The following is a 26,943-nucleotide window of genomic DNA, read 5'->3' as shown; positions in this document are numbered from 1 at the left end:
TCACATGTAAAATACTAGTGACATTTGAAAAGCCACTATGTTTTCCATGAAAAAAACTTCTGTCGGCCCAAGTCAAACCCTTTTGACTTGTGGGTGGGCATACTTTGCATGGAACCCCCCCCCCCCACTGCAGGTCTGGATGTTAAATCCCCCATCTAATTACCACAGCAATAAAGTGTGCTCTGGAAGATGTGGAAAGCCCAGTGTTGCCAAGACTTGTTAGCTCTGAAAGCAGTGATAGCAGGACAGTTCCCCTTGGTTGGAGCATGACTAAAAGGTGTAAAATCTGAGGTCTACAACTTCAAAGAGCAAACTACCAACTTCAAAGAGACTCATAAAAAAACATCTGGTCCCAGGCTGACCCAGGGAGACAGGTGGCTGGATGAAGCAGATCTCCATTAACTGGACATATAGATATACAATTAATTTAAAGGGACTATTATAACAAAGGCCTTTTTCCCAGCAACCATAAGGCAAATTGCCTTCATTTATGTACCACTTTCTAGGTAATTCCAAGGTGATTTTGTTGATATAAAATTCATGCACCTACGACTGAGGGAACTGTAATGACCAGTTAAACTAGGTTTCTGGCTGATCTGAACATTTTCCAAATGTGAAAGTTGGTGAACTGGTGAAGGATACAATTAGGAAAATGGGTAAAACATTACATATTTATAACTGTTATGCTTTTTTTGAAAAGGGCAGAAAAGTGCCACATGGCCGTACAAAATTGTGTGGAAAAATGGGGCTTGTAAAGTGAGCTGCCATATTTCTGCTCCAGGCTCTTAAACAAATCTGGAGAGAGGGGCTGGCGTGGGCAGGAGAGAGAAGGGTACCTGTCCAATCATATTGGCACTCTCCCAAGATTTGAAAATTGGTGGTATCATCGCTGCTATATAAGGGTGACTGCACTAGGAAGAAGAGACAGAGCTGCTGAATATTTGCCATCAAAAGAGTACTGCTGCAACGTATTATCTGACAGCTGCAAGGGAACACCAGCATAGACTGCTGAAAATTAATCTGTGCGGAGCTATCTATTGCTACACAGGCCTAAAACTGACCAGGTTCTATGGTGGAGAGTGGGAGGCCATCCTTGAGAGAGGAGTGACTAGATTTCTGCCCTATCTTTCCAGAGGGTCTTGACATGCAGCTGGCTATCCTGCGCATTAAACATAGGCTGTCAGTGTAAGTAGAACTGTGCCCTGGGAAACCAAAAGGAGGGGTGTCTGCTTGCCATGTATCCTTTTCCTTTTATAGTGGGGGCAAAACTGTGTAGATCCTTAGCCTACTTAACTGAAACAATACATTTAATTAATTCCCCATTTGGTGTAAAATTACAGGGTGATTTTTGTTAAAATTCTAAATTAATAAAGCTCACTTACCAGTTTGCACTGAAAAACTATAGCCTATAATTTAAGTGGGTAATCCTTTTTGTCCCCTACCCCGACTTCTTTAAGGAAGAGGGGTGTCTTTGTTCTTAAATCAGTCTGATATGATTATCCAACTTTCCCAAAACACAGGCCTTTCAGTGGAGAGGGTCTGAAATCCAATATTCCCCAATCATTCCAATGTTTCTGTCCCACTTCAAAAACATTGGCTTTTCAGTGGAGGGGGTCCGAAATCCAAAATTTCACAAATCATAAAAAATGTTCTGTCCGACTTCCCCAGCACAGACCAAAGTAGGGGGGGCGGGTCTGAAAAACAAACCGCTAAATCTGTGTTTATTTTAAATCAAAAGTGTTGGTAGAATCATAATTGCCACATGTATTTGTACCAATCCTAAAACCCTACTGATCGCCTTCTAATCCTGCAAGAAAATCTAAATTGCACGGCACTACATTTATAAATGTTTATGTTATTGATCAGTTTAATTATTTCTAGAAGTGAAATTTGTAGGAAGTAAAGAATTGTGATTGGTGTTTTTTTCTGAACTAATTTGTATAATTGATTTGTGTAACAAGAAGTTAATGGGGTGCCACAATGAAGGTGGCGTGTGTAGTTGTGTGATTACATTTACTTTAATTTAAATAAATACAAATATATTTCCTGTACACCGGCCTGCTTCTTGTGTCATTTGTAGCTATGGGCAAGGGATACAAGGGGCATGATATGAGTCTGAAGTAAGGCTGAATATAAGAATCTGTCAAACAGTTTGTTGCGTGACACATTAAGTGGGGAGGGAGGGTACTCCCCGTGTGAAGGGTGGTCTCTCAATAAACTGTTACAAATTGGGGGCGTGTGGCCAGGATTTAGCTAGCTATTTCAGACACATGACAATGTGCATTGTGGCAGACTGTTCACTTTGATGCAATTGCATTAAGGTGGTGGGAAAGTCATCTTTACCTTGTTAAAGTGCCACGCAGACTTGACCCCAAGTTCCAGGGAAGTGGATACGTGAAAAATTAAGCTTTTGCAAGAATTGATTTATGTGAGGAAAACAGGCAGGAACAGTGTCATTTTGCCCCTGCAGAAAGACAGTTTTACTAAGGTGCAAAAAGCCATTGGGAAATGACTAATGTACACATTGGTGAAGCCAGGGAGCATATCCTAGCTACATTATTTCTTAAAGGAGAATGCGTTGAGGATGATGCTGGAAACTTGCAAACCAGAATTGTGGGGGTGGTTACCTCAGTAAGCAATGATATTTGGCTTGAAGGCGGAATGTTGCACACAGCGCTAAAGGCATTGTATGTCACCTGCTTGTGATGAACAGATACAAATGGCTTAGCTAACTGCTCAGTTATATTTTCATTTGCCGCTAGTGGAAGAGCGTTGGCAAAATAGTGAGGCTAGTAGGATGAGTCAGGCTGGAGACCTGTCACAGACCCAGGATCTTGTTCAACAACTCAAACATGAGCTGAAAACACTGCAGCAAGAGAGTGCAGATCCTGAAACACAGTTTTCTGCACTTCAAAATACACATAAAGAGTGTGTGGAACATTTGAGCACACTACAACATAAGTTTAATGATCAGATTATTCATAATAAAGGGTTGGTAGATGACATTGTGGCCCCCAAGCACAAAACCAAGACCATAGAAAGGGAAAATAGTCAATTTATCATTACTGAAATGGACTCCCAAAAGGTGTTTGATGAAATTCACCAAGGTTTATATACTCTGAAACAACAGAGGATGCAGCTGATTCAGGATAAAGACCTCTTGAATCAGGATAACAGCATCATATTACAGAGGATAAATCAGTCGGAAATGGAGGTAGAAAAGGAACTGTCAGGTTCTCAGGAACAGACCAGAATTAGAGAAGAATTAAATGAGCTAGAAAGGCATCTGAGACAAATAGAAGCTGAACTATTAAAGGAAGAGAATGGCAGGGATGAGCAAGAGAAATAGATGAGTCTCCTGAAGGAAAAGTGCCTTTAATATGCATGCAGCATTCGAGGCTCACAGAGGCAGAATGAATCCCTTCAGCATGAGGTGCACAAACAAAAGATAGGTTGGAAGCTTAGAGCAGACTGCATGAGATTAATCAGGCCTTGGTGTCAGAATTAAAAAGCCAACGGACCACCCAGACAAGGTCTCACAACTGGAGAGACAGGTCCAGCAACTGAATGATGATCTGGGGTGCATGCTGAGGGCTCAGTCTAACTCTCAACCTAAAACTGCTTCCCAGAATTCCCCAACACCCAGGTCTGATGCCACAAGGGTGAAAATACAGCCGGAAACCTCTGACAAACCTCAGGTTCCTGAGGAGGTGGCCCGGGTGGAAGGGGGATTCAAAACCCTAGAGGAAGCCTTGTTTGTTACCCTAACAGAACCCCTAAAAATCTCTCAGACTGAAAGAGCCTCTTCTACCCACGAAATGTTAGAACTCAAAGAGCACAGGGTAAGTAGGAAAGGCCAAAGAAGAACAAACTTTATGGAGGAACTCTGGATTATCCCCTTTGAAAGAAAAGAATCCCTGGAGGATTCAGGTAAGCAGACTTTCTCTTTCAAATATCAGGGGGATCCCTCCCAAAGCAAAATGGGTCCCAAAAGACTGTGAGTGGGACAGGGTTAGTATGGAAACTGACTCAGAACCAGAAACTATTCAACCCCAGACCTGTGAGCGAGACAGAATTGAAACAGAGGGGGTGTCTTTTCTCCAAACAGGTTCTGGGAACTGTTGCCAGGTACCGGGGGGAAGCTAAGGAGCTGGGGAAAAGGAGGATTCCCCAACAACTCCCATTGTGAGCCGCAAAGTTATTCTTTCAGATTCCCGAACTCCAACACAGAAAATTGCCAAGATCACACAGTGGCAGAGTTAAATATTAAGAACACGACCACCGGGCTGTCCGATAACTCACACTTTCTTCACACATAGGAGTCAAAGGAAACCTGATTTTATGCACTGGATAAGGTACAGGGTCTGTGTGAATTATCAGCTCTGGTGGATGCTGGATCCCAAGCCAGCTTCCTATCCAAAAAGGCTTTTGACCAACTAAACTCTGGACAGGGGGAGGGCTTCCAAATTCCACTTACTCCACTTCCCGTATAACACAAAAATGTCAATGGGTATGAATTTTCCATTGAAGGGACTGCAGATCTGGAGATAAAAATTGGATGGCATCAGCAGAAACATCCAGTGATAGTTGTGACTCCAGAATGCACACCTTTCTTTACTGGGGAATGATCTCGTGAGGAGGTTATCACCTCTGACCGACTGTGTAAAGAAAGTCCTCTGCACTCAGACCAACCACCCCATAAAAATTAAAAATGAATACCAATTATGTAAGCCTGATGGAACCTACCACCAAATTGATCCACGCTATGAGAATGTAGAGTTCCATTTTAAGAATAACCAGTCCCAGACATCACTGTCATCTCTGTAGGAGAACAAACTGGTGGTGGGAACCCTTCTCCGTTTTTTGAAAATCAACCATCTTCCCAGTTTTAAGTGGCAATCTACACTGGAAGGGAACACCCTAATATTTTACACCAGTCCAAAATCAGAAGAAACATTGATTCCCGGGAACCAGACAAGGAAGAGCACACTCAAAGTCTGACAGACATTCACAAAAAGAGCAAGCAGTTGTTGTTCCCCATTCCGTTAAATGAGGGGGTGGAACCATTGCTTGCCAGAGTATGCCTGAATAATGTAAGGAGCTCCATCATTGAAGAAGTATTCAGAAAACTCCCAAAAGATCAGATCATTCCCACATTTAAAAAGATTGCCAAGTGGGAAGTAGGTCTGGAAACCCCAAATTCCAAACATCTCATGCCTAAGAGGTTTATGCAAGAAATGTCCACTGGCAACAAAAGCATCAAACATAATAGTTGGGGCGTGAGAGATGTCCATTTTGCTCACTATCTGGGAAGTGACATTCTCAACCGATTCGCTAATCAATATGGACCTAATTAATAATAAACCCTGGTCCCGACTGCGGTGTAACCCCATGGGCATTGACAACACTTAACAAGCATACCGGTTGGCTTAACTGCTGCCTTATGCAGTTGAATTTCAAGTGTGAGAAGAGGTTACCCTCCCAGGGCAGGTACGACAATTTAATCTCCCCCTCAAAATTAAGCCTGTAAAGATCCTCAAACCTCAGTGAACATATATAGATCTAAATCCCCATCTACAATGACAAGGGTTGTATTTAAATGCGACACCTCTAGTAGACCTAGAACATGACACCATTCGAATATTGGTGGACAAGAGTGATCATTTTGTGCCAACCATTATTGTAATGGCGGTTGATGCCCAACTTTATTCTATTGATTTAGTTAATGAAATCATGGGAACAATCCCAAACGACGGTTTTGCCCTCAGCAATGGTATTCCTCTAGAAAATATGTTTACTAGGCATGGGGGGGAATTTCATGGTGTACTCTTCCTACCCCTAAGGTATGGAAGAGGTCACCCTGTGACATTAGGAGTATGGAGGTAGTGTTCAGAGTCAGGGATATCTACTTGGAATTCCCTGTCCATGTCAACACCATCAAAAGAGATCTCTCTACCCAACTGGAGTTAATCACTGAAATTGCCAGGCCCGGGGTTCATTCCAGGTTTCAAGCAGATGGTCGAGAAAAGGATGAAACTGGCTGATGCCTGAGAGACCGAGGAGCATAGACAAAATCTAAAACAGGTCTTCCTGGAATTTCAAAATAGGGGGACTCATATAACTGTGGAGGCATATCTATTCATTTAATCACCATTCCCACAAACCCCGAGACGGCTCCAGTATGTGTGAAACAATAACGATTACCTCGCACGTCCATGGAGTCACCCATAGAGATTATTAAGAATTTAGAATCCTGTGGGATAATTTGTCCTATCCACAATACCTTCAACAACCCAGTACTGGGAATACTCAAACCAAATGGCCAACGGAGATTATGTGCAGACCTGAGAGAGTTGAACAAATGGGTCCACATGCCAAGATGGCCCCTTCCCTACATTGATCATGGACTGGCCCAGATCCAAGGCTCAAAGGTGTACACCACAATAGACCTGACCAATGGTTACTGGACAGTACCTGTGAGTAGGGAAGACCAGTACAAGCTTCCCTTTACCTTCCTGGGGCAGCAGTACACATGGCCCGAACCCCCTTTGGATACATCTACTCTGGCAATGAGTTCAAAATCTTCCTTCATAAGGCCATGGCTTATTTGGGCCAAAAGCAAAACCTGGCCTATGTGGATGATGTTTTGATCAAGAGTTCAACTGTGGAAGAACAAATAGCAGAAATCCACTATGTACTAACCCAGTTTCAGAAAGCCGGAGCAAAACTGTCTTTAAAAAGGTGCACTGGTGTATGACCTGAGTGAACTTCTTAGGGCACAAGATCACCCCTGAGGGTCTTAATCCCCAAGTGAAGAAGGTGGAAGTCTTTATTGAAATTAAAAGACCCTACTACTCTATGAGTATTGCGAAGCCTTCTTGGACTCACTAATTATAGTTGGAAGTTTGTTGAAGACTACACAGAGGTCCCTCGATGCTTGGTCGATTTATTAAAGGCTGGAGTCAAGCTGGAGTGGGGTCGGGAACAAGTCAAGGCCGTAAAACAACTGAAAAGTATGCTTCACCAGGCTCCTTGTCTGGCTTACCCCTTAAAAAACAAGGAGTTCTTCTTGAAGACAGAGTTCTCAGATACTTGCCTTACAGTGGTGTTGTATCAAAAACACGACAAGGTCAACAAAGTAATCTTGTACGCAAGCAAGACTTTGTCCTCTGTGGAGGAAAAATTAAATGACTGCGAGACGACACTCCTGGCAATGGTTTGGACACTAAATGATTACCATCCATTCATCCAGGGGGTGCCCATCATTGTCAAAACTCCTCACCAACCATTGCAATATCTCCAAAGTGACAGAATCCAGGCAGGGAACGTTAGTAATTCCAGACTTACTTCCTGGATCCTGTCCATGCAAGGCTTCCCTGTGAAGGTCAGATTTGGCCAAAGCACTAGCGCAAGGGTTGGCAGACTGATGATTTTGCTCAACAAAAGTCTAATGACCAACATCAACATGGAGGCATACGTAAATTGCCCACACAAGGTCTATGAAGAAGACACGTGTCAGGGGATACCCACTGTTTATGTGAATGGGTACCCTACTATGTTGATAATAACGGGGGAAAAGAACTGGTGGCTTGCAATGGGAATGCCTGGGTGAATGATGCCCTAGAACCCTCTGCTGGTTATAAAATAGGATCCCAAAGTAGTCAGGTTGCAGAGTTAATGGCTGCTTATCAAGCCCTCCTTACTGCAGTGCACCGCCAACTCAATGAACTGGTCATAATCGCTGACTCTGATTATGTCAGGAATGGGTTTGTGGAGCACCTGATTAAATGGAAGAATTGAGGCATTCTTTGTGCCAACAAAGGCCTAAAGCATGCCAAACTGATCCAGCCAATCGACGATCTGGTGACCTCCAATGAGTTGGCCATCTATTGGAAGAAAATAAGGGGTCATTCTAAAATAGAGGGGTCAGATAAGACTGGGAAAGACCTGGCGGACCAGCTTGCTAAAACCAGAGCTCTGCAGGGGGATTTCGTAGAAACCAAATCCCTGTTGGATGAAATCCAAGTTGCTGCTGCCACCAGGTCACAATTCTGTGCTAAAAGCAAACTCTCAACAGCCCAGTGGAGTAAAAATATCCCTGATGCAGATTTGGCCACAGCACAGAAAGAGGACCTGATCATTGTGAAATGTTATCGACACATTGAGGACCCTAGATGTTCTGGATCCAAGACAGTTTTTTGGTAAGGAGAGCCCAATCTGGCAGTGACCAATGGGTGATACCTACCTCATTCCAATGCCTGATGTTGAATCACGCCCATGATGCGGCCACTGCTGGTCATCGGGGGTTTCACACAACATTAGAAATCTTGCACAAGGATGTCCTATTGGCCACACATGATATGATGATATGATATGATAGGTTATTTATAACACGCTTAATATCCAGAGGTTTCTAAGCGCAGACCCGGGGATCAGACCTATGTTGCTCTGTGTTGTCTTGCTTCCAAGGTGAGCATGTTGCCCCTGAGCTATCCTCCCGAGCCAGTTCCTCAACACCTTCCTAATGGGTGTCTTATGTGTGCTCAATTTCAAACCAGTTCACTCACACACAGCTCCCCTACAAAAAGGGGGAATGACACTGGCTTGGTCAGATTTACTAGTCGTAGAATGTAGAATGTCTCCCAGCCCTGATTTGTAAGGTGGAAACAGCTGCTGCACTAATGATCAACCACATCTTCTCTCATTTCGGCCTCCCGCAAAGGATTGAGTCAGACTGAGGAAGCCATTTTACAAGTGAGGTGATGGCAAAGATGTGGGAGATCTAGGGGTAAAAAGAAAACTCCACATTGGCCTCAAGCAGAGGGTAAAGAGATACAACAAAACAATTGTGAGTATCTTAAAGAAGTTTGTGGCAGACTCTGGACCCAGTTGGGACATCTGATTACCGCTTGTCCTGATGGCTATTAGGTCTACACCATCTTCTGCAACAAATATATCTCCATTTGAGCTCATGACCGGATGAAAAACGGTATTACCACAGCATCTGCTCTATAGAATTCAAGAGCAGACACCGATAAATACATCCACTACTAATGAGTATATTGAAAATGTAAGAAAGCACCTCCAACATGCTTTTGTGTATGCTTAGCGCAATTTAGAAAAGGCGGCTGAAGCAATGAATATCTATTATGATCTAAAGACCACCAAGAAAGAGTATGAAGTAGGGAACAAAGTTTACTTGTACAATTTTCAAAGGAATTAGGCCAAGGAGTGGAAATTCCTCCCATATTGGCATAGTACCTTTGAAATTGTAGATATAATATGACCTGTTGCCTACAAGATCTGCATCCCAAAAGGAGAACAGACAGAAGAGGAATGGGTCCACATAAATCACTTGAAAAGCTGTCACCCCAGGCATGCTTTACGACTGATTGAGGAGCCAAATGAAAGTCAATCAGAGGAACCATCTAAGGAATGTAAAGGAAGGATGAAAAATTGGTTGATACATGTTGACAAAAAGTAATGTATATAATGCTTCACATACAAAATACTAGTGATATTTGAAAAGCCACTTTCTTTTCAATGGAAAAAAGTCTGTTGGCCCAAGGAAAACTTCACAAGGAAATCCCCCTACTGCAGCCCTGGATGTTACATCCCCCATCTAACTCCAACCGCAATAAGTGTGCTCTGGAAGGTGTGGAACGCCCAGTGATCCCCAGACTTCCTGCTTCTGAAGGCAGTGATAGCAGGACACTTCCCCTTGGTTGGAACATGACTAAAAGGTATAAAGACTGAGGGTTTGCTGGACATACAGATGTATAATTAATTTAAAAAGGACTATTATAATTTACACCTCTTTCCCAACAACCATAAGGCAGAATTTATTTATTTATTTAACATGTTTTATGTAATTTCAGGGCAAGTTTGGAGATATAAAATTCATGCGACTACAAGTGAGCAAACTATTATGGCCAGTTTACTTAGGTTTCTGGCTGATCTGAAAATGTTCCAAATGTGAGAGTTGGTGAACTGCTGGAGGATACAATTAGGAATAGGGGTAATACATTACATATTCATAACTGTTTGGCTTTTTGTGAAAAGGGCAGAAAAGTGCCACATGACCGTGTAAAATGGTGCGGACCTGGCTGTCGTCTTATTTAATTCCCCTTGGTTAGTTTAGCTGAATCAGAAAATATGTAAATTATGACAGTGATTAGCATATGATGTTTTGCCACATAAGTAGTTTTTTGCCAAAATTTGAAATGAGAACAAATGGGGCTTGTAAATTAAGCTGCCATATATCTTCTCCAGACACTTAAAACAATCCATAGAGAGGGTCTGGAGTGGGCAGAGCAGGGAAGGGTAACAGTCCAATCCTATTTATGTGACCTCTTGCAGGCACTCCCACAAGGTTGTAACATTGGTGGTGTCATTGCTACAATATAAGGGGCACCTGCACTAGGAGGAAAAGACAAATCTGCTGCATATTTACCAAGAGTGCTTCTGCAACTTACCATCTGACAGCTTTTCCCTTTAAAGTGGGCGGGCGGCAATACTGTGCAGATCCTTAGCGTACTTACTTAAAAAGATTAATTTAATTAATTCCTCATGTGGTGGAACACTATGGGATAATTTTTGTTAAAATTTGCAATTAACAAAGCTCACTTCCCAGTGTGCGCTGAAAAAGTATGGTCTGTACTTTACTTGGGTAATCCTTTTATCCCATTGACCCCCATCTTTGTTCTTAAATCAGTCCGATCTTTGTGTCCAACTTTTCCCTAACACAGGCTTTTCAGTGGAGGGGGTCCAAAATCCAAAGCTCCCCAGATTATTCAAATATTTCTCTCTGCCATCCCCAACACAGACCAAAGTAGGGTGGGGTATGAAAAACAAACTGCTAAATCAACCTGTGTTTCTTTTAAGCCAAACGTGTTGGTAAAATCATAATTGCCAGATGTATGTGTACCAATCTTGAAATCCTACTGCTAGCCTTTTAAACCTGCAGGAAAATCAAAATTGCACAGCGCTACATTTATAATTGATTTGGTTATTTATCAATTTAATTATTTCTTGAAGTGAAATTTGTAGAAAGTAAAGAATTGTGATTTGTGTTTTATTTTTCTTAACTCATTTATATCATTGATTTGTGTAACAAGAAGTTAATGGGGAGACACAAAGAAGGTGGAATGTGTAGTTGTGTGATTTCTATCACTTTTAATTTAAAGTAAATACTAATATTTTTTCTGTATACCAGCTGGTTCTTGGCTCATTGGTAGATCAGGGGGAGGGATCCAAGGAGCATGATATGCATCTGAAGTAAGGCTGAATAAAAGAATCTGCTAAACAGTTTGTTACGTGACCACTTGAGTGGGGAGGGAACGATCTTCACATGTTGAGGGTGGTCTCTCAATAAACCGTTGCATCACCTATCAGAAAGTGTACAAACAGTCTGCATGATATTCTTGTTTCGGGCAGACTAAACTGGCCGGTCCGGTCAGCAGTTTCACAATATAAGAAAACTCTGGCAGCCTGATTGCTAACAGTGGGTTTGGGTTAATTATTTCAGTGGGAAGAGGGGTAGAATGCATATTTCCCCTGAAATTATCATGTACGACCCAGCCAGGAGGAATGTAGGGAGCATCTCACCAAGAGAAAATGTTTAATATAATGGTATAGCACGACACATTGTAGCACACATTTTTGGAAGACATTTGGTAAACAGCAATAGAAATAATTAAAATCAGTGCTAACAAACGTTTCCCAACACAGCCTCATGATGACCATGCACACTGTACACACACATCAGAAATGCCACTTAATAAATGTGATATCTATGCAGACAATACATGTGTGATATGTCATTGTAAAACACACGTCATGATTCCTCTGCCCTATATGACAGCATTGTAACTTTAAAATAAACCCCACCATGGACTTGGGCCACAATATATGTCAATATATGCAGCCCTGCCACTGTGAAGTGCATTTTCATAAAGCCTTTTTCAACAAGGCAAGCAACCATTCCCACTCTAAACTGCACTTTCATGTTCCCTCTGCACACAATATATGCCATCACTACCACTGTAAGGGGTGTGGTTATAATAGTTCTACCCACAATTGATGACAGCACAACCAATGTTAAACATAGGTTCATGAAGTCTGTGCCCACAGCCTATACCGGCACTGGGAGATATGGATGATGTATGTGCAGGATCGGACTGGGGCAGAACATTGACTCAGGCACCAATGAAAAAGTGTCCCACTGTTGCAAATGGCAATGTATTCCTTATGTGACAGACTGTTCCAGTATTACCCAAGGGGGAGGTTTTAATCAAATGTGATGCCAATTGTGCATTTTAATGAATATGTATTCAGTAACACTGGTGAAAATGACAAGCTGTATGATGAGGTAACTTACAATCTGGCCCACATGGGCCAAAAAAGTGGTACACTCTGATCAAAATATCAGGCCCACACTTGCATTTTGTGTTTTTGGTTCAGCCCTTGGCCTATTTCCCCATAGGCCAGTCCAAGCCTGAGTATGTGTCCACCTTGTCTATGGAGGTATTACCACTGTAAAACCATGTTCATGCTTTTGTGTTCAACATATGCCAGCATGCCACTGTAAGAACACCATGTTTTGATGCCTGAATCGAAAATATGTTAGCAGCCCTCACTACAAACAGATGTTGCTTCTGTTGTCCAAAATATGCTAGTATTGCCACTGCATACACAATCTTTTCTGAGTGTCATATAGGACACAATGCTGCTATAAAAACATTTTTACATGATTATTGTCTCATATATGCTTGGCCAATGAGAACACATTGCTATGCTCGCTGTTCTCAACATGTAGCAGTATTGGCAATGTAAACATAGCTTCAAGCTGGTTGTGCCCAAAATATGCCCACAATATACCAGAATTGCCCTTTAAAACATGTAGTCACATGTAGTCACACATTCAAAGTGAAATATAGGCAGAACATTGTCATGCCAACTTTGTCATTATTGCCAAGAATGCCTTGTACACATTTCATTCAGCCAATGGCCATAAATGACAGGCTGTCCCTGTAAAAGTATCATCATGCAGCCAGTGCCAGATATGTGTGAGGGGTGCTCTGAAAAATGAATGCATTGCTCTTTTCATTCCTATTTGTTTTATCTATATTCATTAATGAATCCATATACAGCATCACATGATAATTCTGTATGGTACCCATTGTGGGATATTTTCAGCGCAGCCCAGCAAAAATGAACAGAAAGGCCAGGTTACGCCTCTAATGTGAAATACATTCTTATTATGGAAAAGCACACTGGCAGAATGAAAAGCCACCATCAAACTGTAATGTTACTGAATACAAATTGTGGGGTATCTGCATTTGAAACAAGGAGTATGGGAAAAATAAAACCAGATTGCAGAAAGGAATTGAAAATGCACATTGGGAATGACAAAATCACCAGCGACGTTTCACTTTCAGTGGCCTCATTAAAAACAAATGCTGTGTGCAAGAGAAACTGATTCAAACATGCCTTGCAAGTGCCTTTCACAGTTGGAAATAAAGACATGCAGAACATTGTCCCTTGCCAAAATGAACATATTATGAGAAGGTCCGGAACAGTGATAGCGAGGTGCAAGTAATTAAAAATAAATAAAAAGCTTCACATGAAAAATGAATGCAACAGATTGCAAATACTATAGTTTCGTTCAGATGCAAGATGTACAGGCCTTAAGGACCCAGGAAATGTATGACTGTAAGTTTTGATTTCCTGAGAAGGAGTCCATTGCAAGGCAGAACACTCAAGGGATCTCCCATATTACAGATCTGCTTGGCTCTCTATCTGAGATTTAAAGCTCTTTGAGGCAATAGCAGAAGGAATGCATGGTAGAGTTGCAATGCGACTAGATCCACAACAGAACCAGCCATGGATGGGTGAAACTCTTAAATATACAAACATAAGAATCCCTCCTACAGTCCCAGGCTGGCCGGACTGGTTAATGACTAACTGCAAGCTAAAATAAACGGACAGCAGATGCATAAAGCTAATGTCAGAAATTAAACTAGCTTTGAAAATAATATAGGAATATATATTGCAGTAGATGCCATTAAGATACTGATAAAACCACATTTTATTGATGTTCTCAGCAGCGCCAAGTCGCAACAATGCCATTTAGGTGTCATTTTAAACCTTATTCCAAGGTGTCTGTGTTGCCACAATGTTCATAACTGCCCCTCTCCTGCAATGGGCCAATTCCTGCAACCTCTAGGCACTAAATAAGGTTCTGTAAAAACGCTGCAATGAAAAAAGGTATTTGCCGCAAAGTTTGTCATTTCATCCTACAAAATTTGCCATTTCATGGCGTAATATCCTGGAGGGTCTGGCTTTGCAAGTTTAAAACGGTTAGCCTTTTCAACTGCGCAGGGAAACTAGATATAGAAAGGACTGCATGTTTGAGATTGCCTTTGAACATCTAAAATGCTGGCGATTTTTCTAATCTAAACCTTATCAAGAAAAGCTAAAGCTCATGGTCTGGTTAATGTTCAAAGGTATTGTTTAAATGTTGATATAAAGGGGTTCGTGGGACAAGAGGATTGCAATATGTATTTGGCCAGTGTTCCATGTACCTGGGACAAAAAGGTAAAAGTGTGTTTTGTATTGAAGCTTTGTTTTCTGCCACAGAGAAGGTGGTGTGTGTAATCCTTTAGTACAAATATTCCTTGAACCTATAATTTAAATGAATATATATTCTTTCTGTATGCTGTTAAGGATTTCAAATGGTGACACACACTTTGGTCTCGGCCTTGTACGCAGCGCACGACTGAAATGCCTATCTTTCTATATTGATTCAATATTGAGATGGTACACCACTCATATCACACCCCCTTTTCAAATATCCCGGGACCATGAACCAGGCTGGTTGGTAAAAATACAATATGTATTTATTTATTTTAAAATTAAAAAGAAATCATACACTTTTTAATATGGAGCAGCAGTCACCAATGGGGTGATAATTACAATGAGAATGTGAGCAATGCACTGGGTTTAACCTGCTAGTGAAACATAGATACAGCACAGCGGAATAGGAGCACTTTTTGATTTAGGAAACATAGTGCCCAAGTTAGAATTTCCCCCTGCAATGTTCCCTCAACCCACAAATAATCAATTCTGAGTGGATCAACAGAAGCAGCAGATAATCAGGAATGAGAAATAGGAAACAGAATCCAAATCTGACCTTCCCTCCCCAAATAAGAGAGATAAACATGGATTTGAAACCCCTTGCAAAGTTATGAAATGAAACTCAGAAATAAATAAATAATGATGGTGTGTTAAAAACCTTGAAGCAAATATAATTCCTCACTAAAGCAACAGTGCAAATACACTAACAATCACAAAGAATGGATTACTAAAAGCATACAGTTTGAAAATAGGAGGCAAGTTTAAAACAGATTGCAGCAAAAGGACACGTTGGAAACTTTGCAATTTTGCAATTTCCCCCTGAAATTACCCAAACGGTTTTTAATAAAAACGGGTGAAATACGCGGATTTTTGGTTGGGTGATAGCTATGGATCACAGGTACAATATGGAAGTGAAATTAAGTCTCTGTCTGGTAAATTGGATGAGTTATCCAAGACCTAGAAAGGTGCACTTTGAGTCAAATGAAGGGGCGAAAATAGGAAAAGAAATCAGTTGTGGCAAGAACAGTTTTACTTTACACTAGAGTATTCAGTCTAGGCCAACAAAGAGGTACACAGTAAGCTCCAGGGTTGATTCGCGACTTCAACCCTCTCACCCCAGCTCCCCACCATGGCGGAACCAATCTGATCTCTCGAAATAGGACTAATGGCTTAGGATTTACACACAACAAATTACTAAAGAGATGGCGCTAGCATTAGAAATCAAGGGCAGGGTTGCAACAATGATTCTGACAGTTTTAACAAGTTAGCAGGGTAAGGATAGAATGACTTAGAGAGTGGGATAAGGACCAAGACAAGATATGCTATGGGTTTAGATGGGGTGGTGATACTTACAGTCCACTTTTAGTTTGGAATTTTGGAACGTCATGGGTTCTGGTCACTACACGGCAGCACGCCTGGCACACAGCTGGGCAGTTCTGGTCACCGGATGGCACTGGACTGGAATGGCAATTCTGGTCACTAGATGCTAAAGGTCAAGTGGATGGCAGGATATCAGGGTGACAGGATGGCAGCGGTTAATGTGCAGCAAGCCAGGCTTGTTCAGGATGCGTCCCAAAAACACCACAGCTTTCTGCCTTGGTTATTTGGGAATTTTAGTGGGATTTCAGAATTGAGGACTTGCTGGAGCAGGATCAGCAATGGTTGGGTTTTCCAGTGGGCCCTGGAGAAGGGTCAGCAATGTTTTGGCCTTGTATTTGGGATCTTGAATCCGGATGGATGGAACAGGGCGCCGGCGCAGGAAAATCAGGAAGAGTGTGTGTGTCTAGAGTCTTGTCAGGGACTCTTATTTATAATGCATGGTGACATCATTGAAGTATATGACTGGGGAAGGCTTAACTAAACACGCCTCTAACAACGGGATTGGACAAGAGTGATAGTCTTCACCTCACTCTCACCTGGTTGGATATCAGGAAAATGATGTCAGATTTATGAGGTGAGTTTTACAATGTCCAAAAACCTCCCACAGTTATTTTAACTAAATCCGATTTTGCCACAAACATACATTTATACAATTGCAATCTCTTAGCAAATTATATACACAGGTTACATATTTTGTGCAGAACATTGCAGTCCAATCCTCCAGTCCGTGAGACCTTGTTTCGCCCTTCTACCAGTTTGTTGCGCTTTTAAATGGGATTTATATTACTCAACATTCTATAACTTTATACATGGGTGTGGATTATCATGAGGGATGTATATCCAAAAATGTGCAGTTGCAACACGGATGTTTTTTTTGTAATCTGCTATACTTCACGATTTCTGTCCCCAAGGTGTCAGTGAATTCTACCCTGTCTTAAAAGAAAGCCCAAAAATTCACTTTTACACTGCGAAAATTCAACATTTTTACAAAGTCTTGCTGCAGAGTTAAAAGTCTTTAAGGTTTATTTATGAAATATTCTTTGGAAACAAATGGCAGTCCTTAGTCACCGGATCATTTTTTTTCTTCCTTCAACTGTTACCCACTGTTATCTCCTTCAAAGCAAGATGGGGGTTTCTCAGCTTGATTGAAGGTTTTATTTCCCCTTCACACTTCATCCTTCCTTGCCATCGGAGTCCCATTGTCAGGGGGTTAGCCTAGCCTAGATTATTTCCAACCCAGCTATTATCGTTTAGGTGTTAGTATCTGCTGAGAGTTTATGGTGTGGCTCCCTTTTTGACGGGAAAGTTTCAGGGCTCTGCCATCTGGAATAACTGGTTTTTGAGAATTCAGCCCCTGTGTTTTAAAACCTTTACTTTCTTATTTTGGGTTCTGAATTAAAACAAACCTGTGGAATAAAATAACCTCTGTATGTATTATCACCAACAACACAACTCCTTCACATTGCTAGGTAATGCAAGCTTTCATTCAGCAATTTACGTTTTAAACAGGCCATTTATCTTTCTTTAGTTTGCAAAAACCCATTTTTACATGTGTGGGGAAAAGCTAGCATTTCTTTTTTTATATTCGGTTTGGCAGCTCCATCGGATTCCCACACTGTCTTTGCAGCCAAAGTCATTTTCTTGAAAGCAGGAGTTTTGTCTGAAGCACAGATATTTTGAAACTGATCTGGCTCAGAGAGTTAGAGTCTCTTTGAACTTCTGAGCTTTTGGATACTTTTGGAAAGAAATAAACGCATGTTCCCATGCGAGTAAAATGGAGTTCCTGGTTGATTTCTCTCAGAGTTGGTTTGACAGGGCCTGTCATTCCGGAATTATGCCTGGTTTTGGTGAAGCACAATGAGATATCCTGGGCATAGCAGGGCCTTTTAATCACAGTGGGTTCAGAATGAACTGATGGAATTGGTGTCAAAGCAGCATTTTTAAAGGGTGGAAAAGTTTCATTTTGAAGGGGAAGTTTGGGTTTTCAGCAAAGCAGTGGTACCTTTTCACTTTATTACATTTATATGCTTCAGAACACACTGGCACACTCCTTCGATGTGTCCCCTTGTTCCATTCTGCATGAAGTGTGCTTGGCAGGACAGTGCAGCCATCGTTTTGTTGCTGCAAAAATGCAATTTTGAGGTCCTGGTGTGCACAGGAGCCAGTGCAGCCATTTGCTGTTTCTTGCGCAAATGCAGCTTGGTGCTGTGGGGAAATGCTGTTGAGTGGGTCAATATATACCACAATGCCAGCCCGGTTCTTGGCTCATTGTTGACACAGTGGGACAGATTTATATGGATCTATATGAATCATAGATAGGGCTAGCTTGAATTAGATAAATGATTTATTGTGTGGGGGTGAACACACAAGGTTAAGGGTCGTATCTCAATATATTGCTATATCATTTATCATCAACATTGGTAATATGAAAGACTGAGTTGGCACTGTCAGAATTCCAGCTTGAGATGTGCATGTTGTACGCATATTTCTGCTACAAATGCATTATGCCAAACCGTCCTGATATGTTACACTGCTCATTGTCTATGAGGATAAACAATGTATGTCTTCATTTTTCAGTGAATTATTCAAAGACTTTCCAGGCACTCTTCATGTATGTTCCCTGGTTACAAAATTCCTTGAGATTTAATAGGGAGCTTCATGGCAATTGCCCTGTATCTGATGTGTCTTTACCCATGCACTCCTTTGTGCCTCTGTCCCTCACATCCTGGAGAAGTTAATGGCCTGTGTTAAGAGAAGTGATAGAGTAACCCACTACACTAACAGTATTGAAAAAAGGCTCATGACAGCACTCGAACAGCAAACCTCTTTGGCAGCGGGGTACATTCAACTGTTCTTTATGTATGTGTATATGTGTTTGTTTATTTACATAGCATCAACACCATGCCCATCAGACCACTGAGCACTTTACTAAACCAAGAGTATCAGACAAACGTAATCTTGCCACAAAATGATATCACGACAATCCGCCCAAAAATGTAACTGAACTGGCACAAATGCATTTTAACAATTAAAACAAAAAATACCTCATATCCCTTTAACCAGTGCACAGTTTCCAGATCCATGGGTTGTTGCATATAGTGCAAAGATTGACTTCTTAGCTCGGATACCACTGATTAAGCAAGGAGGGGTATTGCTCACTATTAAATAAGCTAAAAGGGAAGGATGTGCCAGGCACTGTAATAGGATATAGATCTATATAGTTTTGTGCTTAACACCTCTCATCCAAAAAGTTTCTGAATGCTCAAATATTCCTTAATTTCCATGTTGTGCATTATTTTGAAGCACATAGTAAATTTGTATGCTAAAATTGTCAATATAAAACATATTTTCGGATTCCTGGTCCAACTCCCACCTACACAATATAACACACACACTCAAGTAACACTAACATGTACATAATCGATTTTTGTTTAGAATAACCTTTTCCGACCCAGTACCTTGTCTCAATACGTCCTTTTGGCAGCTCCTGTTTTTCAAATCATAGAAATCATGGATGGGAGTTTTCAATGACTGACAGCTTTCCGCCTTAAACCTAGCCTTCAAAATGGCACATGAAAGCAAAGAAGGAGTATACACTGATGGCATGAGGGCTTCCAAACTGCCAAAATTGACCTAGTTTCTTCTGAGACAGAGGCCCTGCAGTGGACCATTTGGCAAAGTGCCTCAAATGTGTTCCACAGTGTCTCATACAATTTATTTGCAAAACTGCATGGAGTGTGATTATATGGGCACATTCACCACACACTCCCTGTGACCAAATGTCCAAATATCCAAATAGGGTCCTGCTTTTAGAGTTGGCTACCTGTCTTAGGTGTGGGGCTCATAGCATTTTTGATTAATCTACCAGCTGGTGTGACCCCCAAATGGAAGATATGAGCCGTGATCAAAAACCTGATTTCTGCAACTGGATTATGTAGAGGGAGATGGAACATCGACAACCACCACGAAATTTAAACCCAAAATCTTCACAAATCCATACAAAGTGTGAACACTAGGGCTATAGACTCTAACCATTTTCCTATGTCATAGAATTGTTTTGTTGAAGAATACAATCAAAATGCAGCATACGTGAACCATTTGTTCACATTTTACATAGTCCCGTCAATGGTTAAGATATTATGTTCCAGTTATTTGTCTTTAACAAAAACCTCACTCACAAAATGTCTAATTTCCCGAGTAAGCGCCATGCTATTGTTGCTGGTTATTAGCGAATAACAATTTGTGAGGGCTGTATTCAGTGTTGCATTGATAACTATTGATTCATATTGTCATTTCCACACAGTTGGGCTCTGAATAGGAATACTTTCTATATACCATTAATTTCACAATTTCACTCTGCAGTGTGTTCGGAGGTGGGGTGATTCCAGAAAAGCGCCACCTTCAAATCCTGCTACATCATCTACAAGGCCATCACCCTACCTCAGTGAGAAGATCAGCATCTCTGGAGATCTATGATCTATGATCCACCGGAAGCCAGGACAGGTGCACATTTAAACTCTGCCAGTGCAGGAAGGAAAAAGAAAACAGAAGACAGGCCTTCTCTGTTTATATGCCATTAGTTTGCTGTAAACCGAACAGTAAACTCCTTAGTCCTTTGCTCATGCTTGATGAGAACTAATCACAGTTAAGGAAGATGAATCCCCACTAGAATAACAATATCATCTCCACTTCCTTTGGAATTAGTTTGATTTACTGTCTAATCCTTCTTTTATCTTTCTCCCCCTCCCCCAATGCTTTGCTTTCCTTTCCACTTACTAAGATCTGGTGACATCCTGGCGGGATCACAATATGCCACCTTTGGGACAAGGACAGGTGCTGTAAAACCAGTATGGTGGTGTTGGGAGCAGTATACATGTTGCATAACATTGTAATGATTATTTCACAAATGCATGTGAAGAGTCATGCTATGAAGGGTTTCTCACATGGCGATTTCTAAAAAAGGGTCAGTTCTATTTAACATAATTAGACACATGTAAAATTGAAACATTAACCTCTGTTATTTATAAACCTATGTCTCACTTGGGTAACAGAGACTTGAGTGCTTTTTTAGTTATATTTTCAAAGTATTAGCAAATGACTGAAGTAAATTACTCGTATTGAAAACTAGTAGACATGATTCCCAATGCCAGCACTAGTGTGCAAGGGATTTATGAAACTCCTTTTACTTTTCATTTGTAAATATAAACAGAGATTGCATATAAACTGGACTGATGAAAGCCATCCATGTTTTCTACTGATTGAGAAGATTACAAAATGCTCACCTGACGCCCACACATAAGTGAAGTGAAAGATGTTTATGATGAAGATAATTCAGTGTAAAATTCATGTTTTATTATTTTGTAACATTGTTTTTAGAGTTCTACTCTCATGTTAAAGATGAACCAATCAGGCCGCTGGAACAGCAGGCAAGAATAGATAATCCCGGGCCCGCTGTTCCAGCCATCAGAGGACCTTCACCGGGCGCTTTTTTCAATGTATTTTTCTAATGTGGGGAGGCAACCCCCCCCCCCCAAACCACCCGATTCGCTTTTGCGCATCTAAAATACTTGGGAGGGTGATGGAAATGTGCCTGCACCTGCCACCCGTGAGCTGGTACTTTGCTATCTCAAGTAGCACTTGTTACAATTCATCATTTTCACCAGCCATATTTCGTCCTGTGGGCTGTTGTCCTGTTCCCAAAATTGGTCCAGCAATAAAGGGGAAGAGCATAAACCTAATGGAAGCTCTGCTTCCACCAAGGCTGAACATCAGTTCCTCAGTGAACAGACTGACAGCTATGAGTAAATCTTGTTTTGCCATTATATTAAATAGGTTAACCTCCCCTATGCCACTCTAGGTCTGGCCATATGACCTGTTAATCAGATGCCAGGTCGGAGTCTGGCAGCTACTTTCTAGACAGGTAAAACGGGGCTGGTAATTTTGGTCTGCACAAGAGGTGTATACCACTACATCAATCTAATTTAAAATATACTTTATATTTTTGGAATCCTATTTATTATGTAGCCATAGGCACTCCCCTAGATTTCATGGATGAGGTCATTAGTGATATCATTAGTGATGTATTCTGTGATATCATGTGTGTCATTATGAGCCATGCATGGCAGTGGCAAGAGTTATAGTTGCATAGTTTACCATAACTGGGACTTTATTTTGGTTTTAAACTTTTACGCTGAAACTATACGTTCATTTAACAACATGTATTTGCTGAATTTCACAGGTTTTTATTAAAGCAACCTAATTATAATGTCCCTTCAACCAGGTTTGTTCATGGAATTTCAGTTTCTTTCATAACTAAAGAGGTTTTCATGATCTTCCAGCATGATATGCTGTTATTAATAATTCCTCGTTTAACATATATGAAAGAACATGCAGCTCTGACCAGTGGTCACAATCATTGGGCATAGGTTTCAGCCATGTGAAAGGCCCCGCCAAGCAACCTATAGTAGAGTTTGTGTCAGGCCTGCATAAAGGCAAAGGGGCCACTTCAACCACATAGTCAGTCTCTGGCAGCCATGAACAATGATCAGATTGTCCAGGGCATGGCCAGGCTCCAAAGGTTATATTGCTATTATTAGTACCTACAAATTGGCATTTAAAAAAACAACAGCACCACACAATTAATATCAAATTTAACATAGTATTCTGTCATGACTATGTTGCAACTCCTCTTGCAAATTTGGCAAAAATCACCCCAGCAGTTCAGGATGTATGCACAACACCATTTTTTTTTAAATTTGGTATTTCACAAAGGTTAGTCCCCTTTGTAACTTTGGGTAAATATTCCTTTATGACCTTTTTATGCAAATATTTTGACTGGTGCAAAGGTTTTAAGCCACTAAAAAAAGTTTTTTATGGGGGAGTTGAACTTAATCATAACTATATGACAGGGCCTGCAGTAGTGGCCCTGTAGATATGGTTATGTTGCTCAAATCATTGAAAGATCACTTGCAAAAAATGTATACGGTGCTCTCAGAATGATTCTGTGAAGTTTGGTGCGGTTTCGTTCAGGGAGGGCAAAGTTATTGCGGTGTCCCAAATGTGTGGAAATCCTCAAAGATGCAATGTCAAAAAAATGTGCTCATGCCTACAGCCCAAACAGCTGGATGAAGTTTCACCAGGAGTGGTGGCTTGGTGCCAAAAGCATGCTTTTGTATATTTGGTGTAAATACATCCAGTAGTTTTATTTAAAATGGCCAAAAAGTATGTTAAAAAAAATAATGATATCTGGGTCTGTTCCGCAGGCTCACTTCCTGATTCGGAGTCCACGGACACATCTGGACCAATTAGGGGGTGGTGTGCTGTTTGCAGACATTGTATGTGCCACTTGATTGGATGCTCAAAAGTGTGAGGTGCGTCATTTTTTTAAATGGTTGCCATGTTGAATTCACGGCCAGCCGTCATTGTTTGCGATAGCGTGGCAGGGAAATCATCTAGAAAACACATTTGTGGTTATTTACTGGTTGAAAGAGGGTCTGGAAAGGGTGGGGTGAAATATAGTTGCTATGGAGCTGTTTTTATAAGTGAAAAAAGTGGGTGCTTGTGCCACCGGGTCAGAGGGCATCACAGTAGTCCGTAGACAACGCGGTAAGCGAACAGTTTGGAAAACACATTTGTGGTTATTTGATGGCCAAAAGAGGGCCTGGAAAAGATGATTTCGAGCTGTTTTTATAGGTGGAAGGGTTTTCAGGTGCCGCCGAGTCCGCTGTCAATTCTGGTATCCGTGGACATAATTTGGATTGTGGGGGGGTTTTGGGTGAGTTTTGTTATTTGAAGGTGTATTGTACGTACTTGTCATATGGTTTAATTGTATTGTGATGGTTGTGGCCAGTGGGCAGATTCTAGCCACTGAGCACACAAACTATAGTAGTATGTGTATAGTAATTATAGGTACTGAAGGGTACTGTAGGGGAGTATATAGTATTTGTAATATGGTGGAATTATATAATTGAATTGTACATGATATTTATGATTGTAGTACAATTGAGGATGGTTAAATCATGTTCACTATCAAATATATATAGCAAAAACAAATTACAAAAAAAGCTGGCCAATTTAAAATTGCCATGATATTTGATTTTAATTTAATGTATTTTTAAACGTGATGATAATGTTTATTATGTTATTACTTTAAAGTTTTTATTTCCAGTGTCTGTAGAGTTCACGTTTTTGTTGGTATAACTTTAACTCTTCGTAAAAAATAAAATAAACAACAAGGTACACATATATATTCAGAGTGAAAAAAACCTTGGTTAATAGATAGTTAAGCTGATTAGATTTAATGCAACAAAACCCCTGAAATTCAGCAATCACATTTCAAGCAAGTCTACCTTAACTATGCCCCCCCTGTTGCGCAGCATATAACCACAATGACACCACAGATGACCTCACTAATGACATCACTATGACATCACTAAAACATACATGCCATCACTGGTCTTAGTGGTTTGTTTAATTACATTTTGAAATATGACAACTATATTTTTTAACATAACATGTATCTACATATTTCATACTTGCACAGTACAATGTATGCTAGTCTTGTTTTTTTTTTATTTAGCCATGGGTATACAATTATTCAGCATAGGTAACTGATTTTTTGGTGTGCATATGAATCAAACTTTGAATTGTGCAAGAATGGCACCCCAAATCACGCTGGGCCCAGACACTAGAAAGCATGGTTCTTTTGAATCATGAGGGAGACTGTTGGCGTCATTGACAATGACTGAATTTAGGATGAATATAAATCAAGTTTAAGGAAAATGCAGGCCATAGAGTTTCTGGACTTACACTCTCATGATCATGTTGTGGTCTGTAAACAACTGGGGGAAGCATGACATAATAATACATGCCAGAAAAGACTGACACACAATAGTGCCACATACTTCTCCTAACGGTCTACAAGGACACGCAGGATCAAGCAAATAGGAGCAGATTGTGCAGGATGAGGCCCAAGAGCGGAACAGGGATCCCCCCAAAAGTAGTCGGGGGGTAGCCTTGCAGAGGGCGGCCTTCAGCAGACAGAACTCAGCAATGTTGGTCTTAAATGACCGTTAAATGGACACAGATCCTTCCTGCTCATATTGTGTAGCTGAAATAACATCAGTGCTGCTGCCCTCATGATGGCTTTGGTCCATATATGTCACTGGAATATGTCTTAATTGTTTCTGAATTCCTTAGAACTGCCAGCCTAGTCTTCTAAAAAAAAACTTCTGTATGGGGCTACCACGTGACACTGTGACTTCTGAATTCTTAAAATGAAATATGAAACAAAAAACCTAGGGGAGCGTCCACCAATACAGCTCAAATGATATTGTTATATAATTGGTACAAGCAGAGTAATGACACAGGAAGGAGGTCTTATATTACTGCCTGATTTAAAAGGAACGTTCAGATAAAAATACATGTTTTAATTAGCATGAAATACCTGGTACCACAGAAGCATGTTTTTTTGAGAAATATGTAGGTTTAGATGTTTAATCACCTAAAATAAAACACGGCTCTTGAGAATGGCAATTTCTTTCTGGCCCCCTTAAAATGTCGTTTTACTTCCAACTGAGAAACTTAGGGAGCAAAATACACACATTTCCAAATAGTCTCTGGAGTCTTTATTCTAGTATCTGCCATACTGGGTTTATCTTTCATTCTGGACCACTCTCAGTCCTTTTTAACTGTGCTTTGTTAAGCCAATAGGTATTTGACTCTGCTCTCTCCAATTCAGAATGTACAGTAGGCAACTCACCTCATTATCCACTAAGACTTCAGAAATCTCATACTATATCGAGGTTGTTATGACACCATAGAAATAGCTGCAGTGATCAGAAGAACAAGAAGTCAGCCACTACCCGGGATTGCTGGTCGCCAATGAATCAGCATAGGCCAATAATAACCACGAGTTCCTCTAACGAGCTCTCAGCCGGGTTCATCATGTTCATTCTTCCTGCGGTTCTGCAATACAAAAAGCATTCAGAGATTGATGTAAACTGTTTAATCTCAAGTTCCCAGAACTATGTGAAATGCAATGAAACAGTAACAGGACAAAAAAGCTTAATGAATATTCCTTTTACTACCAGTATGCATCATTTATTCTATGGTTAATATTGCCATCGCCGTGTCTGTGCGTCTATATAGTTGTGATGCACATTGCGCTGCTTTTATCTTTCAAGCATGCAATAATCTACAGTTCGTGTACGTAGCTCAATGTTACAGTCTATTTGACAATTTTAGTATGAGATGTTCTGATACAAAATCGATTTGCTTGGAACTATAATAAATTATTTGTATGGCCGTGGTGAATTCCACAACACAAGAACTAAGTGAATAAAATAATAAAGCAAAGTTGCAGTTTGCCTCAAGCATATACAGTGTTGAATGCACAAGCCGTATAGGCAATAGGACCCAATAAATACACAATCTGTGGCTGAATACGAGTTAAAAAGGATGAGATTCTAACCAGGAACAATGACCGCACATTATTAAAAAAATATATATTATAAAAGAAATCAAAGCAAAGAATGTCAGTATTTTAATTTATGTTTAAGTCTATCAAAACACATAACTCTCCCAATTGTTACGGTATTTACATAACAATGAGCATCATTTCTCTAAAAAAGGAAAATATGGGGAAAAAAGCATAATTTGTAATAAATAGGTTGTGCTTCTTTATGATGAATAGGCAGTGCTTTAAGTGGGATGGGTAAAAGTAAGGCCTCCAACACCCACCAAACCACAGCGCTAGCAGGTTATCATCCCCCGCAACAGCCGTGACGGGAGATGAACCCGCCGGCCACTTGCCACTGACTTGCCTGACCTAAACAAGGGTGGCCCGGCTGCCCATGATTAAGTCAGGTAAGTCAGTGGCAAACAGAGTCAAGCAACAGGCAACAGTTGTGACTGACAGACTTGCCA

At 40.8% G+C, this 26,943-nt stretch overlaps 1 protein-coding gene across 3 annotated transcripts in view; it reads right to left on the bottom strand.

The window, feature by feature from the left end:
- The window catches only part of SGCZ (sarcoglycan zeta), a 6,780,780-nt gene that overhangs the window by 5,059,289 nt on the left and 1,694,548 nt on the right, over positions 1-26,943 (bottom strand). For all 3 annotated transcript variants that reach the window (XM_069631598.1, XM_069631597.1, XM_069631596.1), the window contains one exon: positions 25,778-25,983. The gene's annotated coding sequence lies outside the window, so the exon portion shown is untranslated. The remainder of the gene's footprint in view (positions 1-25,777; positions 25,984-26,943) is intronic.

This window comes from Ambystoma mexicanum, chromosome 6q (genome assembly GCF_040938575.1).
Source record: "Ambystoma mexicanum isolate Mex_15411 chromosome 6q, UKY_AmexF1_1, whole genome shotgun sequence".
Lineage (NCBI taxonomy): Eukaryota > Metazoa > Chordata > Amphibia > Caudata > Ambystomatidae > Ambystoma > Ambystoma mexicanum.
Note: the sequence above shows the minus strand (reverse complement) of the source record. Positions and strands in the feature narration are given on the sequence as shown.